This window comes from Pinus tabuliformis, chromosome 3_1 (assembly GCF_031772625.1).
Source record: "Pinus tabuliformis cultivar Carrire ecotype Pingquan chromosome 3_1, CPIR1, whole genome shotgun sequence".
Taxonomy (NCBI): domain Eukaryota; kingdom Viridiplantae; phylum Streptophyta; class Pinopsida; order Pinales; family Pinaceae; genus Pinus; species Pinus tabuliformis.
This window is the reverse complement of record NC_142301.1, coordinates 523,723,483-523,735,637: the sequence shown is the minus strand read 5'-3', so window position 1 is coordinate 523,735,637 and position 12,155 is coordinate 523,723,483. Positions and strand designations below refer to the sequence as shown.

General features: G+C 35.3%; 1 protein-coding gene across 3 annotated transcripts in view; it reads left to right on the top strand.

The window, feature by feature from the left end:
• The window catches only part of LOC149188128 (kinesin-like protein KIN-7D, mitochondrial), a 295,893-nt gene extending 294,919 nt beyond the window's left edge, over positions 1–974 (top strand). For 2 of the 3 annotated variants that reach the window (XM_089411595.1, XM_089411593.1), the window contains exon 26: positions 345–974. The gene's annotated coding sequence lies outside the window, so the exon portion shown is untranslated. Of the gene's footprint in view, positions 1–50; positions 72–344 lie in introns of those variants that run through there. The other variant, XM_089411594.1, reaches the window with a different exon arrangement.
• The last annotated feature ends 11,181 nt before the right edge of the window (positions 975–12,155 follow it).

Below are 12,155 nucleotides of genomic sequence, written 5' to 3'. Positions count from 1 at the left end.
GGTCAGTTAGATACATGAAGGTTGACTTCGACATAAAATATTTGTTGCAGTTTTCATGGAGGTTGACTTCTGTGAAGGAATGCTTCTAGCTGTATTCCTGACTGGTATTTCAATGTTGTAGCAGATTTCGTATTCATATTAGTGTGCTGTTCTTTATAAAATTATATGAAGAGGCATACTTTGAGCTGTTGAACTTCAATAGCGCTTTCTTCTCATTTACAAGCTTGAAATTGTTTGTTAGTTATCCTCTACAGTTATATTTTCCCATGGTATCATTTATTGGTATGTATTGTTGTAAATTCTGAAACATATTATTGCCTAATTATTTTCTCTTGTGGTTTCAGGTGTTTTGAAAGCTTGCTATACGAAGAGGGTGGATATCTTTTTTCTTTCTTTTTTGACTTTTTATCTTACAATATACTTGTAACTATCCACTATTATATTCATGATTTTTCTCTGTATATGTATCGGAGGTCTCAAGGCGCATTCAAAGTCATCTTTTTCCCTAGCAGTTAGACCTGAAAGATATTGGCCTTCTTGCCAGTCTCAAGATTCAAAGAATGTGAAAGGAATCGTTATTTCCTTCACGAAGGTGTGAAGGAATATAAAATAAATGAGGTTCTGTATATTGACATTCTTAATAGGTGAGAAGTATGATGCTGTTTTATGTAGGCAGAATGGAAGTTCAATTTTTAATTTCATTATAAAGTTTAATCACATAGAATATGTTGATTAAAAGAAAACTGAAGTGGAAGTGAGGATCAGGTACAGTTGTCACATTATTGTACCGCAGATTATATGTTATGCTTATGGTATAGACATTATAATGTCTAGTTTAGAGCATAATGTGCAGCTGGAAATGTATTTTCTATTGCATGGAGAGTTCTGAACATCTACAGAAGAAGCTGATATGTAAAAAAGGGACAACCTTGTATAGTTGGATCAATCAATTCTAGTTGAATCATTCAATTCTATTTCAATCTTTCGATGTTGATAAGCATTACACCCATATGAGATCAAGTTTCAATTTCTTCTAATTTCAAGGTGATCATTTTCTGAGTTCAATAGCCAATATCAGTATAGATATTGGAAGCTTTTAGTTCTCATAACTGGAGATTGATGGCATCATTTCATAGAAGTAGTAAGTTGCCAAGAAGTAATAAATTAATTCAAGATACCTTTTTATGGAAAAATAGTTTCAATGCAATGTATATGTAGCAATCTTCTCCTTCCTAGTTTCATAGAGGTTTCCCAGCTCCATTAAAGTTTGGGATCTTTCCATAAATCTTATCTCCAAATTTCTGACTTTGACAGTGTCTTTCTTCTGGACAACTGTTCTTTCCATAGAATGCAAATAGAAGCCCTGCTGGGTCAAAGGCATTGCTAGGGAGGGATACACACAGTAGAGAGCCCAAGTGTGAAATTGAAACAATAGTTAACAAGGCCTGACTGTAAAGATAAAGTTCACGGGGTGCCTTGTCGACACAGCGAATGGACCACTTTCTTTCTTTCTGCTTTATATTTCATTTTTTTTAAAAGGTTGGTCGGGAGTAAGGTTTTGTATTGAGTTTTCATGTTAGCTCTTTCTATGGTTTATATAATGTTCATTGATTATGAATTTGATAGCATATATTTTTGTAGTTTTGACCTTAGCTTTTATTTACAATGGCCATTTTATTTTACAAAAGTCATTACTGATATCCATTGCATATTATTTTTTAAACGGGACATGCACTCTATTTTTTTTTTTTGCCAAGCTTGTCAATTTCCAAAATTAGCTTTTAGTTGGATTTTTTTGTAACAATATACATGTTTCAAAGCCCATGACAAGAAGTCTAGTAGATGAAGGATCTGAGTCACTTGAAGTAATTACAAAGTACCTGGAGGTTTTCTTATTTTGCACTCTCGCCAAGATAGATAGTTTTTTACCAGTTAGTGGGGCTTAGAGGGGCAAGCAAAGGAAAATATGTTGGTAAAATAGATGACAAGATGGTGGAACATCTTTATGTGTTTATCTCTGGTTATTGTAAGGAGCTTGGCCGCCATTTTGGCCACTTTTGCTCTTTCTATGGTTTATATAATGTTCATTGATTATGAATTTGATAGCATATATTTTTTGTTGTACTTTTGGCCTTGGCTTTTATTGACAATGGCCATTTTATTTAACAAGTCATTGCTGATATCCATTGCATATTGTTTTTTAAGCGGAACATGCATTTTATTTTTAAATTATTATTTTTGTGCCAAGCTTGTCAATTTCCAAAATTAGCTTTTAGTTAGATTTCTAATAACAGTATACATGTTTCAAAGCCCAGGACGAGAAGCTAGTAGATAAGGATCTGAGTCACTTGAATGAAACCTCTAATTACAAAGTTCCTGGAGTTTATTGTAATTTTGCACTGTCGCCAAGATAGATTGTTTTTTACCAGTTGGGATTAGAGGGGCAAGCAAAGGAAAAAATGTTGGTAAAATAGATGACGAGATGGGGGAACATCTTTATGTGTTTATCTCTGGTTATTGTAAGCAGCTTGGCAGCCATTTTTGCCACTTTATACTGGTTTATGATTATTAAGAACCAGCGTTGTGTTTTACGAGAATCATATGGAGAAGCTAAGATACTCGGGTATACTACAGTCTCTGCTCTGGCAGTTGTGCCAGTTTCTTGGGCCAGTCGATTTTTAATTGGACTAACTCCAATAGAATCACATTTTTCGGGAGTTGACATAATTTTTGTTACAATATTTTAGAAGTTTTCAATAATATATGATGCATATTCTTGCCTATTTGTATTATTGGACAAATGGATCTATATCTCTTTTGGGATCATTGAGCAAGATTGTAATTTGTTCTAAGAAATCTTTATGTTCTTTAAAAGGCAACATAACAAGTGTTTATTTACCAGTAAATATATAATGCTAATTTATGTATTGATGCACATTATATATGTACTATAAAATATTATTTAGAATGAGATGGACAATAATCCGTAATGACGTTTTCATCATTTATTCCTATGTTATTTGAAGAACATTATCCGGCTTTCCAAACGAGGGTCGTTTATATATTTATCGTGGCACACCGTAATGTAAAATTGAAAAAGAAAATGTGCTTTGCATGAAAAGAAAAAGAGATCATCCAGGCAAGGTGGTAGTCAAAAGAGATCATACTTGGGGGCATTGTAACTATGCAGATTTTGTAATTTACGGTTTACCTTTACAATTTAATAATCCCATCATCATCCTAAGTTTCTGACAAGATTAAGTATTCTGACATGCATGCGGACACATCACTTGTTTAATTGCTTAAGCTTATTTTAAATCAGACATCATGTTCTCAACTGTTCAAACACAATTAAGGGCAACCACTTAGGAAGCACTGGTAGAATATATTTTGATATTTTGATTATGGAATGATAAATGGCTAGAAATTTGTTTCGCAAATATGTCTTTTTATGTTTCACAAAATACTAATAAGTTATTTAGTATCATAATTCTGCAATTTGAAATAAAAAGCATGAATCTGTAGGCTATGCGTGGGCATTGCATGAACATACAGGTTAGACTTGGATTTGAAGCACCATGTATCTCTTCTACAGAAAAATTAGCGTGAAGACTGTTAAATAAAAATATATGTTTTATGAGGCAAGCTTTGTTTCACCTTAATGTTAGTACGCCTTTGAATGCAAGCTTCAAGAATTTAATCCTACTTTGCTCTCTCCCATCCAGACAAATGGTGTTTGCACTGGATAAACCAATGAAATTGGAGAAATTGATAACTAGATTGAGGGGAACACGTAAACTCCGATTGCTTCTCTTGCTATTGTTGATAGGTTGGCAATCACTTTTATCACTCTTTATCTATGATTATGGAGGGCCAACTTTATGTTTTAAAACTATTATATGAAGAAGATAATGTACTTGGAAACATTCCGTTGTTATTTATTTCATTGGTTTTATTAGTCATATTTCTTAGACTTTGCCACTTGGTCCTCATGTGGATTCACATTGATGGAATATTACAGTTTGTTTGTGTTGATACTGATTGTTATCTTCTCCTTAAAACTTATGATACATAATAACGTATGATTGGACTATTAGACAAATGAATGATATCGTTTGTGTGCTCTTTCTTTTTAAAGGCTAAATTGATTTTTGTGCTTGTTTATTCAAAATACTCATACATGTCACAATCGTTAATAGTGAAATTGAGTTTGTGGAATACATGCTAGGAGGTGGTGGACATTGTGCAAGAATAACAGGTGAATTTTAATTTATAAAGACTTCGTAATTTATAACTAGAAAAAGAGTTGAAGTAGCATGATTTTATTTTAAGTAGTTTTCTAAGCACATTTTTAGTTTTTCATGATTGTTTTTCACCACTGCCATGTTGTAGTGGACATTATGTAAGAATGACATGTGAATTTTAATTTATAAAGACTTTGTAATTCATAACTAGAAAAGGAGTTGAGGTAGCACGATTTTATTTTAAGTAGTTTTCCAAGCACATTTTTAGTTTTCCATGATTGTTTTTCACGGCTGCCATGTTGTAGTGGACATTATGTAAGAATGATAGGTGAATTTTAATCTATAAAGACTGTAATTCATAACTAGAAAAGAGAGTTGAGGTAGCACGATTTTATTTTAAGTAGATTTCCAGGCACATTTTTAGTTTTTCATGATTGTTGTTCACCACTGCCATGTTGGCATAGATTAGCAATTATAGTCTGGAGTGAAGTGTTGTGCACAATAATTACATTTAAATTTTTAGTATTGAGGGATTTCTATCACTAAACATTAATGATATTAAACAATGGTGATTTAGTGATTTGGGATATGGTATACTATGTTCTTTTTACAATTTGGAAAGACAATTTTCTTATCTTTTAAAAATATTTTTCATTTTATGTGTTGGAGAGCAAATTCATTAAATTCCAATTCATGGATGAATAAAATTTGTCTCATACTTGTTTGTAAGGTTTAGAAAAATTGAAGGGAATAAATAATTAAGGTATTTTAAAGACCATATTTTTGTAAGGAATAAATAAAAATTGTATTTTTTCAAGTAGTTGTAAATTCTTTTGAAAAGTTATGGTTATAGCATGGAAAATTATTTTGATATAAGTGTGCTATCTTATAGTTCATTTTGGTTGTCTTGCATTGTTATAATGGCATTGACATTAATGCCTTGATTTTCTTCTTTGAATGTACTTTTGAAATTTTTGTTGCAAACAAAGTATATATTATAATAAAACTAAAAATATTTAATGCTCACATCTAAAAGGCATGTCTAGTCACATATTTGACCGTCCAATGTGTTTGTATATGTAACAACACATCTTATTGTATCATTCATTCATTCAAGTTTTCTTTATCAATTATATATTTATACCATTTTTTTAATCTATGGAAACATTCCACACACCCAAGAGATTGATATTGCTTTTGACATGCCTTGGGATACAAAGTGAATTGGTCATATGTTGCAAGTATGGTTAATGTGCAATTGATAACTAACCATGCATTTTAGGTCCTTAGTTTAGAGGAAAACTTGACGGTTTATGGGATTCAAATGAGTGACCTAATAAGGGCTAACCTTACACACTCTAATTGACCTGCCTACTAGGAGTGTATATTTATATTCTATGTTGATTCTTTTATGTTGCCTTCCTTATGTTTGATACTTTTCCATAAATTAATTATTGTTCATTACTTTGATATTAGAGCCCCTTCTAAAGCACTCGTTGATTCAACCTTTAGCTACACATTTATAGGAGTTTTTTTTATAGCACAGACTTTGAAAAAATTATCGACAACAACAATTTCATTGCAAATCTCATAAACATGAATAATTGTTCAAAATTCTCAATTACCTCTAAGTCAACATGGTGATCAATAAGCACCCAACTATAGAGCATTTAATGTTCAATATGTTGGGTTCTACATTATTAGATATAAAGTTATTTAGATTCAATGATGCAAAACTACTTTAGAAAGTACTCATCTTTAACGAGGATTGTAGAAAGCTATCAACTCTCTCTTGATCCTGCACACTCGATTTGTATCATATCATCTCTTATTGGGTAAGAGACAAGTCCAACTAGGGTTTCTCTGAATGTGTCCTTGATACTTGAATAACTGAATGGATTTTTTGCTAATTACATAATATCATGAAATTTCTGAATCATACTAGGCCCTTTTTATGTCAAGGTTACCACTCTTAAGGTTTCTCCCAAACCCTAGCTTCTGTTTGCAAGAACAAAGGCTTCCCTAGGGTTTCCTTCAAACCCTAGCATTCTTTCAGGTCTCCATCATCTTCATGCCTTTCACTTGTTTTGACCATGAACTTCATCATAGGAGTCTTCAAGAGGGGTGATCTCAATGACTTTTCTTCGACCCAACTCTGATACCATATTAATTCTTAGGGCTAGATTGTTCTTTGTTGAAGATAATTGCAATTTAAAAATTTTCAACATTTTCATATAACATTAACCTCATAACATCATTTCATCATTAGAAATTATGTAGAGAGAATAATAACATCAACAATGCAGCGGAACAATAAAGAATTGTAGAAGAAAAATATACACAATATAGACACTAGGATTTATGTCAGAGGCTAGGGCGAAACCCTACAAGGGGAAAACCCAACCAAATTCGTATTCCTAGATATTTATCAAATGTTCAGTTGAGATGCAATGTAAAATAAGAATGAGACACATGTTAAAATGTAGCAAGAAAATGCTTCATTTGACTTTTGCCTTAGTCAAATGGAGAAATTCGATTTTCCACGTCAGCAAGATGACTTTGATTGTAGTTAGCTAGAGTGATATGGCTTTGCCTCCTAGTTAAGTCAGTAAATTCGATTTATAGGATAGAAGTAGACTTGTGATGGGTTGTTGCTAAAATTTAACATTCGAGTAGAGTTATGTTAGTTAAAATCAGTTAATTGAGCTCTAGCCTTTAGTGGAATCAGTAGGAGTTCAATTGAGTAGCTTTAACAATTGTTAACTCACTGATCTCTCAGTGAAATGGTCAATTTACTAAAAGAAACCCAATCATGCATGGAATTCAAATTACCTAGTTGGAGTGGAGGAAAATGCACATTGTAATTATCAATTTTGTACTAGTTGAGTGTACAATGTTTTTGCATTGAGCAAGTTGTCAATTCCTTCAGGATTTGCGCAAGGAAATAAGGAATTCTCTTATTTTGTAGGGGCTAATTTCCTCAAGGATTGCACAAAGAAATAGGAGGAAAGCATAGACCTATTTTGGCTAAGTGTTGGTCAAAGCAGGTTAGTGAGCATGAGATCAATATTGCAATGCAGGTGGTGCTTCATGTGTGAAGTTGTCATTGTAATAGATCCATATTTCTCATCTGAATTAATGCAAAGCAGTAGAGCGTTTTTTCCTAGGTGGGTTCCCCTGTGAAATCATTGTGTTCCTTGTTTTTTGATGGTTGCATGTGTTTATATCTTGTGTTTTCGTTTTCGCGGAATATTAGAAGAATTTTTCGTCTCTTGATTTTAGTTCGATTTTATTAGTAATAGAAAATTTCTTGCAATTTCTACATGGTATTAGAGGATCAGAAGATTGCATAGAAACCTTGTTCCAGATCTTCTCTAAGAGAAATTTTGATTTGCAAAGTTTTTGGTGCAAATTCTCTTCAGTACAAGAAAAATGTCTTTCAACAGATTAAGGCTAGAGTATGCATTGGAGGGTACCTCGAATTTTGTGCTTGGAAAGACATGATGGAAGTTGTCCTGGATGACAATGGAGTATGAGACTATACAAAAACTAATATTCCAAAACCAACAACATCAGATGCACAAGCACTTGCTCAATGGAAGAAAGACACAACAAAAGGCAAGAGGATTATTTTGGATGGTGTTAGAGATCATGTGATTTCAAATTTGCATGGAAAGGAGACTCCTTTTGCAATGTGGAAAACTCTCAAAGTTCTATTCTAGAGTGGCAATGATGCTAGGAAACTGACATTGAGAGATAAAGTTATGAGCATTAAAATGTAGAAAAATGAAACCATTCCACACTACTTATCCAGATTCACTCAAGTTCGAGATGAACTTCGAGGAGTCAGAGAAAATGTGCCATCATCCGAACTTGTGAGCTTAACACTCCTTGGCCTTTTGAAATCATGGCACAACTATCAGGATTCAGTTAATGGAAGAGACAAAATACCAAATTGGGAGAGATTTTTGGTTGATTTGGTGCAAGAGGAGATCATTAGAAACATTAGAGATGGTGTCACATCCAAAGTCGAGGAGGAAGAAAACTTTGCCTTGGCGGGCAAGGGAAAGAAAGCCAAGGGAAAGAAGGTCCAAGACAAGGCAAAATCCAACTAGAACCAGGGCAAGAAGAAGGACCTCAAAAGAATTAAATATTTTCACTGCCATGAATATGGACATTATGCAACCAAGTGCCCACACTAGCGATTCAGGAATAAGCATGCAAAAGGAGTAGGAGGTGATGCTCTTGCATCACGATTTTAATTGGATTTCACCCTCATTGCTTACATGGCAAGTATTGTACGAGGTAGTGTATGGTTCTTGGACTCTTGAGCCTCATTCCATATGACAGGATTTAAGGAGTTCTTGAGTAGCCTAGAGGAGAAGTACCTCCAATTACACATAGAAATTGGTGATGATGGGGGGTATAGTACCAAAGGGATTGGTATTATCAGCTTTAAGAGGGAGTGAGGCTCACATCTTCACCTAAAAAATGTAATGTATGTGCCTGGAAATGAAAAAATTGATGATAGAGGTTATAATGTGGTGTTCAGTAAAGGGAAAGCTTTTCTAAAGCACGTTGTTATTGGGCAAGTAAAACAAATTGGTGTTAGAGTGAAAAATCTCTACAAGCTAGAGGTGGATGCATGCATTGCATTGAGTAGCAAAGCAAAACATGTTTAGAGTCAAGATGTTTGAGAACTGTGACATAGGCGCATGGGTGACCTACACAATGGAGCTTTGAAAATCATGAAATAGATCACCACGAGACTTCCAAAATGCACCCTTGACCAACATGATGTTTTCAAGGGAAGCACTCTTGGAAAATATGTCAAAACATCCTTCTAGGGCCGAGATAGCAGAGCTAGAGAAATCTTGGAGCGAGTCCACTTTGATTTGTGTGGGCCATTTTCGACAGTCTCAATTGCAAAACACAACTATTATGTAATTTTCATAGATGACTTTTCCCGCGAGTGATGGATCTATTTTATGAAGAAGAAATATGAAGTGTTTGCAAAATTTGTTGAATTCAAAGCATTGTTTGAAAATGAGATTGGTGGGAACATTAAATCCCTGAGAAGTGATAACAGAGGATAATTTGTGTCTAATGCTTTCAATTATTTTTGTGCGAGGAAGGTATTAGAAGAGAATTGATTGCACCCCACAACCCACAACAAAATGGGGCGATAGAGGAAAAACATAAGCATTGTAGGGGTTGCAAGAGCAATATTGCATGATCAAGGACTACCACTATATATGTGGGAAGAAGCATGCAATATAGCAATTTATTTGTAGAACTAGAGCCCTCATAAAATACTTAGCATGATCACACCTCAAGAAGCTTTCTTTGGGAGGAAGCTAGATGTATCCCATTTTCGAATTTTTGGAGATATAATCTATTGTCATGTTTCCAATTATAGCAAGAAAAAGTTGGAGCCTACAACTGAGATGGGTATCTTTGTAGGATACATAGAGACACCTCACAACTATCGAGTCTATTTTCCTCACTCAGGATGACAGTGATGAGGAGAGATGTCAAATTTGATGAGGAGAATGCTATGAGAAGCTCTCTTGAGCGAGATCTAAGTATTCCACCAGAGGAGGAGCCTTGGTCAGAGCCTCTAGATGTTGTGGAGAAACTACATGTGGAGGAGTAGAAGGGAGGTCGAGTGGAGGCACCCACTTAACAAAAATATTCTAGAGAGGGGAAGAAGAGAACCAAAGAGTTTGATAGGTTGGTGCAAGATGCACAGGAGCATGTGCGAGCTCCTACATCGTTGCACAGATAGATGAGATCACCATACATGTATACGAGTTATATGACACTTATGATAAAACTCATTGATTCAGAGCCTTCATTTGAGGAGGCAGTTTCTCAACCAGTATGGGTAGATGCCATGGTGGAGTATGACTCCATCATGAAGAATAATGTATGGGAGGTGGTTGCAAGACCAGAGAACAAGTCAGTGGTTGGTTCCAAATGGATATACAAAGTGAAACATGCAACTAATGGAAGTATTGAGAAGTACAAGGCCATATTTGTTGCCAAATGCTTCTCATGGGTAGAGGGAGTTGATTATAGGGAGATGTTTTCCCTTATGGCAAGATACTCCTCCATCATAACCATTCTAGCATTAGTTGCACAGATGGGGTGGAAGATCTGCTAAATGGATGTGAAGAATTCCTTCCTCAATGAAGTGGTTGAGGAAGAGATTTACATAGAGAAGCCTGAGTGGTTTGAGACATTTGGCAAGGAGACACATTTGTAGACTCAAGAGAGCCCTTTATGGTCTCAAGTAAGCACCCAGTGCTTGGTACACTTGGATAGAGACATATCTCAGTGGATTGGGCTTCACCAATAGTTAAGCATATGCCAATCTCTACTACATTGTGGTAGAGGAAAAATTGCTCATTTTAGTCTTATATGTAGATGGCTTGATACTGAGAGGGGGTGAAAAGTTGATCCAGTCTTGCAAGGACCTTGTAAGAGAGTTCGAGATGAAGGACATGGGCCTGATGCGCTACTTCCTTGGTTTGGAGGTGTGGTAGGGAGATGGAGAGTTGTTTGTGGGTCAGGGGAAGTATACCTCTGAAATACTTCAGAGATTCCATATGCAGGACTGCAAGCCTATGGACACTCCTCTAGCTACCAACTGGAGGAAGGAGGATGCCTCTACAAGAGAGGCAATAGAGGGTACCATCTACAGACAATTGGTGGGGTTCTTAATGTATCTGGTCAAAACAAGGGCCGACATATGTTATGCAGCTAATGAACTGAATCAGTTTATGGTGAATCCTACGAAGCTTCACTGGAAAGCAGCAAAGCATGTGCTTAGATACCTCAGAGGCACAATAAATTTTCAGCTATGGTACAAGTCGAATGATGGTGTGAAGATCCAAGGCTTCACTGATGTAGATTGGGTAGGGAGTCCATTAGACATGAAGAGCACTTCATGATTTATCTTCAGTGTTGGGTCATCATCTATTTCATGGTATAGCAGGAAACAAAGATTTGTAGCTGTTAGGCCCCTATACTACTAGTGTAACCCCTTATTGTTATTAGTACAACCCCTTTATTATATTGATGTACCCATGTAGTGCCCATATTGTTACTATTGTGCCCCATAGAAGCCCACTAATGTTATTATTGTGCCCTTAGATTATTATTGTTATGTCGGCTCTGATTATATTATGACCCCTTAGACTCCTATATATATAAAGGAGGTCTTTTCATTTGTATCATCCAAGAATTGTTCATTTATGTAATGTAAAGGAGGTTGCCCCCTCGAAGAGGCTGAATTCTAAGGCGTTGATCTATCTTTTCTATCTTTTCTTGAGCTGGTTTCATAACATTTGGTATCAGAGCTTTGGATTCTAGGGTTTCGTTGCTCCAAACAGGTCATCGTGGCATTTTCGCTATAACTTTTTTTTGTGACGTTTCAGAAGTTGCAAAAAAAACCCATTTGAGAAGCAATCGCACTGAACCTTGGGTCCGAATTTCAGAGCTTTTCGCGCGATATTTGCTGAGATATGATCTGAGGAAGTTGGTCTTTTTGCAGACTCTTGAATTACATTCAAAACAAGTGACCTGGGGAGATTTGGCATAACTCTTCCTTGGAGAATCCAATTTGGGTCAGACTTGTGGCATTGGAAAGAGGACGCAGAGTGCTACTGCAAGTCACAATTTCAAAACTTAAAGATCCAAAAGTACAGAGTTAGAGTCGTTTCAAGATCGAGCTCCTAAAATCAAGAAAAAGCAAGATGAGGAAGTTTGATGGCAAGGATTCGGTAAATTGGATACTTTAGATGGAGCAATATTTTGATCTACATGGTGTACCACTGTTACAAAAGGTATGTATTGCATCTTCATATTTAGAACCATATCAGTTTTTATGGTATAAAGGGCTTTGTT